Raw genomic sequence first — 6,000 nt, 5'->3', positions numbered from 1 at the left:
ATCCAGAACAGTACTGAGGTGTCTCTGAGCTAAGCGCTTCACTACCTAACATTTATCAACTGGCTCCTAGCTGAGAACACAGAATTAGATGCCTGCAATCATTATAGAAGGAGAATTAGGTGATTCAGAATGGCAAAATCTAATCAAACCTATATAATGAGGTCTAGAGTTAAGAAATAAGAATAATTTTGCAGGTCTGTTCAGGCACAGACCTGAAAAACATGTCTGAAAACATTCCCTTCTTCTGAACTTATTCAAGCTTCATGAAACAGTTCTACTCAGGGACACCAGCACACCTTCTCCAGGTGGATGCTCAAAGTCTTCCTTTGAAGAACTGAGTGTTTTTGCTGTGATATCTTGCTGGCAGTAGTTCATTTCCACTCACAGCTGGGATGCAGGCTACCACCAGACCCATGCCAGGTTAGCACAGTCATGGGATATACACACCACACATACACTGGAAAGTTACAGTTCAGTCATCATAGGTCGGCCATGCCTGTAACTGCATTTTGTGGGGGTCCTGCACTTAAAGCAGGTGCCAGGTGGTGCATGGCTGAACCTCTCCAAAGGGGAGTCCTCAACTATGTATTCTCTGCAGGTTTCAATGAGACAGGCACCAAAGGTGTTCAGATAGGGTTATTTGTGAGCACATGTAAACGTATCACTTTGGGTACTTGAGGATCAAATAGGAAAATAAAAAAAAAAAAAAAAAAAAAAAAGAAAAAAAAAAGCTGTCTACTGTTTATGCAACAGAACCAAGATGAGATAAAGATTAGGATAAGAAAAAAATCTTTGGATAAAGATTTTTTAGAGTTGCTTGAATTCACCATTTTATCTAGTTGAAGGTCTCTAAATACATTTTATTTTTGTCTTGTACATCTGTTTCTTCATTTTATGAGATATAACAAGTTACTTGGTCTACGCATACCTTTAAGATTCACCTTCAAGATGGAAGATGCACTTCCCTATCTTACACTGCAGGTATGAAATGTTTTAACTGGAAAGCTAATAGCAATGTATGTTGTGTACCTAGATACATGACCCATGTTTGTCTCCATGGCCTAAGATTATAAACTTTTTTTTTCCCCTAAAATTTATTTTTGGTTTTGTTTCTTGACTTGGAAGGACAGAAGGGGGAAGAACAAGCCAAAGATTGAATTGAAATCTCATTTTTATATATTTAATATATTTTCTTTCTTGATGTTTTTCTTTCAAAATATATTCCTGGCACCTATTAAAACTGAAAATATGGAAAGAATTGAAGAAGAACAAACTATAATAAAAAAATAAAGAAAAATGTTTAGTAAGTTTTGAATTCCATATCCCCAAAAAGATGAGTTAATATTTAGATCTCCTGTATCTCCCAATGGGTGCTCACATCAAGGTACACAAACTTACAAACCAGGTGCTTATTGCAGTTGCTTTCCTTTCAAAATGTTGTAAGAATTCTCTTCACATTTTAAACAAAAATGATGTGTAAGAAAGGAAAGCCTAAAATCCTGGGAAGTTGTTTGAGATTCCAAAGTTGAAGGGGAAAAAAACAAACAAAACCAACAAATAAAACAACAACAACAATAATAATAATAAATTTCTTATAGTCAAAATTCATTCACAGTTTCCCACAATAATGACATTACTTTTTCAGCTTGAAGTAAGTTAAATAAAGTATTTTGATTCCAGTCCTCCTTCAGATACCTTGTAAACAAGGGATAGATTACATTCTCTATTTGTATACGTACCTACCCACCTGGGCACTATATCTCTCGTACCCTGTTTTCATCTTCTAGTTCCTGTCTAATACTAGTATCTAATACAGCCTGGTACAATCTTCCGTGAAAAATTTGCAGTTTTGGTCCCAGCAGAACAAACAATGAGAACTTCACAGTCACAATGTGGCCTGCTGGGGGCCTGCTTCATCTGGGGGGCTAGATGAAGCTAGCCTGTATTTACATAAATGGAAGGTGATCCAAGCACCAGAGTACTTCAAATCCAACTGTACAATGAAAAGTGGTGGCTAGATAAAAATTGAGTAAAATTGATCATCACGAGCAATACCACCTGCCTGCCCTTTGTGGATTAATTAATACAGAAACTAAATCAGGAACCCCCAGATAGCTCCCATTTCAGGTTCTTCAAACTAAAGGACCTTTAAACAAACCCAAAGCATTCTCAGTGTTTGTTGAGTACCACAGATGTCCCTGATGAGGTCTGATGGCCTTACTTCAAAGAGAAGCTGCTGCTACCATCCTGCAACTCAGCTCCCAAGTGACAGAAGCAGCTGGACTTAGTTAAACAGTTAGCAAACAAAACTCATCTTTTTACTTGCTGTGCAAAAGGTTGTTCTAAATATTATTTTCACTTGTCCAACTCTACTAAAAATGGAAAACATTCTCTGGAGAATAATTCTTTGGCTCAGATAGTGAGTAAAAAATGTGTTTTGAGTATTGTTATCCTATTTTAAGTCAGATATATCATCTAGGTATTAATTCATTAAGCCTGTGGTGTGTTTTTTTTTGTTTGTTTGTTTGTTTTTGCAATTATTATTATTTTTTATTTACTATGGGAGGGTATTACATATCTTTATAATTCATGGACTTTCTAATAATTTATAAAGCTATTTTCTATTTTAAAGCTTATTTCACTATATATAAAATGTCTCTTCGTGGTTTTGAAAAGTTATAACAAGAAAATCATAGTTTGGTAAGAAGACTGCAGTGAAGACTAATTTAAAAATTCTGTGTTGTGAAATCGGGTTTTTATTTATTTCAGTTTGATATAAAAGCTGTTATCAGACTGTTCCATTCATCTTGTGTTCATCCAGCTTGTGAAATCAAAAATTGTGGATTTCACTTGATGAAAAATCTCTGTCTTGTGTGTTATCCTAATTTTGGGTCGTCCTTCTTCACATCCATTTGGAACAGCATTCTGGTGAACAATTTACATGTTCCTCACCTAGAATAATTTTTCAGCACTCCCTCCCCTGTGTTTTATATATATTGCATTTAAGCAAAACAAAACATGAAAATGTTTATAATCTACATAAGACCTTGAATCCGGCTTTTCCCTTTTTTTCACTCAGAGGGTATTGAGGCACTTGTTGCTTAGAGAGGCTGTAGATACCATGCAGGTGTTTAAGACCAAGTTAGATGAGGCCCTGATCTACCTGATCTAGTGAGTGATGTCCCTGCCATAGGCAGGGTAGTTCAAATCAGATGATTTTTAAGGTGCCTTCCAACCCAAGCCATTCTATGATAGCATTTCTAGTCTTAGCATACACAGAAACCCCACCATTTTGAACTTCAACATAGAAGGAGGTTTAAATTATGTGCTTCATGTATTGCAGAATTTGGTTTTAGATGTCTATGTTCCTGTTTAGGTTTAGTTAAAAGTTTTCCACTTACTAGCACTAGAGAACATTATTCAAGTATTCAAAGCAAGAACTATTGATTATCTCTTGTATATTCAAAGAAAAAACTTGCAGTTTTGAGAGTGAGGAAATGATCTATGTGTGTACTGTGTGCCTACCTCCTCAGCTCTTCTGGGAAGGAAAGAAGACAGTACGTGAAAAAGAAGGGGAAACCAAAAGGACTTGGAAAAAAAGAGTAAATTAATTGCTTGATAAAAACTGTATCATTCTTATCACTAACATTTTGCAGTTTTTCATGCTTGTCTGTATTCCTTGTCCTAATTCCTCAAATAACATCGAGTAATAGTAGTATGTTATTTATAGTTGATGAGAAGCACTAATAAGTTCAGATATTACACTTTCTATTGACATTTACAGTGAGCAGCCAGGAGAATGACATGGTCCAAAAGCACTAACACATTGTATTGATATTGTATTGTACACTCGGAGTGCACACTGAAAAATCAATCTATTGCTTTAGTGACTGATGTCTACTTATTTTGCAGTTTTTGCTGTCCTCAAATGTGTTAATTATGTTAGTTATTGCTATGGTGTTTGAACAAGTTTGTGCTGAATGGTTTTGTGGCTTCATAAATCATCATCAAACACTAAAAAGCCCCACTTGTATAAAAAATCTGCAATAAAATCCTGCCACTAAGTTCAGACAGAAAATGTTTAAGACTGAGAATTTGCCTTGATTCTTCCCACAGTTCCTGTAATGAATGTGGGTCTTAGAAGTGGAAGAATTGGTAAAACCCAAATACTCAAGGTCTCAACAGTAGAAGGAATTGGAGTCAGAATTGTTACACACAATGTCTAAATGTTATATATCAGGTCCCTCAAAATAATAATAATAATAATAATAAAAGATTCAAAAGAATTAATAAATGCAATAGGAAGTATGCTTGTGTGTCTATCTCTTGTTTGTGTATTCAGAGTGGGTTCACACTCAATGAGGATGTAGACTGTCAAGGATCTATGTTGTCACACATTTACATGACCTGAAGACCAAGGACTTTTAAAGACCTACTTGTTATCACAAGATTCACAGTACAGTTACAGGAGCTAGCAATCTAGATTCTTTCATTTTATTCACAGCTGAATAATTACTTTGCTCTGTGATGCTGTAAGTCATTTCCTGGCCAACAAGGGAATGAAGGATTAATATTAAATATGAATGGTGATAAATTCAAAGTGAGTTTGAAGAATCATACCAAGCAAGTCCGAAAAAACAGAGTGAATGAGTCAGAAATTTTGACTCATATCAGAGAAAATAGTTCATTCAGTTTTAACCTAAAACATGGAAAAGTTAATTCTCCCAGTTGGATTTTTGGAATATACAGGTAAATATATTGACATTTTATTTCCAGAATGGTGGACTGACAGACTTTAAAAATGGAAACACGAAATAGAATGAACAGACAGCATTCAAATAAAACAAATTGGATCCAATGAAAAAATGTTAGTAAAGATAACAGGAAGAAAGAAAAAGAAATAATGTGCAATTGATCAGAAAATGAAAAGCAAAAAAAGGTACTGTAGTTAAGGTGATAAGACAGCTACTTGATTTTAATCGCAAATAATTTCTCTGTGTTTAGTAGCTCTTCCAGGGCTGAAATGAATATGGTTGTTCTTTAGATTAAGAATGTCACCATTTAAGACAGAATTTTCTACCAAGTGTCTAGAATTCTGCAATCACAACCTTTTAGAGACTAATGTAGCAGATGTTCTCCAACAGTCAAGCTTCTTATAAACTGCAACATCCTTTCTAGAATGAAGCTGAAAAAAGATTTAAGAGCAGTTGAAAAGTAACATTTTACTTGAATGTAGGTCAAGAATCTATAAAGGATTATTTATTTGTTTATTTATTTTCTGAGTATGTTATCCTACTGTCTTTTTTTTTTTGAATGTAGAATTTTGATTTTTTTTGTAGAATTTCTAGTGTCTAATTTATTTCTACAATATAGTATTTTCACACCAGTGTGGCAACAACAGTTTTAACATCATGAAGACTTTTAAGAGTTACTTAATAGTGATTCTCAAAGCCTGCAATATACAGTTTATTTTATTGCTCTTTTGCATGGTTATCCTGCAGTACTCAGAGCCTGGATATAAACATGAGTGGGGAGGGGAGGGAAAAAAAAAAAAAAAAGAAAAGAAAACAGAAGAAAGAAAAGGAAAACAGAGAGAAAAGGAAAATAAGAAAGAAAAAGAAAAAAGAATTAAAAAAAAAAAGAAAAAAAAAAGAAAACCACCATCAACAAAACCCTCCTTCTGCAATCTGTGAGTCACTGATGTTATTTTGCTATAGCTTCACTACCCAGAATTACCCTGTGGTATTTTGCTGATCTTTTTCTTCTTTAGGCTATAGAGAAACCAAATGGGAAATTGAGGATGAGCCTGTTTCTGACAAAAGCTTTCTCTAAACTTCAATTTGTATACTTGACAGGGAATGAAGGCTGCACAATACACCAATTTCACTGCTTTGAAGGAAGTGAAACAATATTAGGAGCAAGGTTTAGTGCTTCAACTCCTAAGGGAAGAAGAGAGGACACACAGGTCAGTTTTGGATTCCTCTGGCAGTCTGCCTAGGG

This window comes from Anas acuta, chromosome 1 (genome assembly GCF_963932015.1).
Source record: "Anas acuta chromosome 1, bAnaAcu1.1, whole genome shotgun sequence".
NCBI lineage: Eukaryota > Metazoa > Chordata > Aves > Anseriformes > Anatidae > Anas > Anas acuta.
This window is presented reverse-complemented; position numbering follows the sequence as displayed.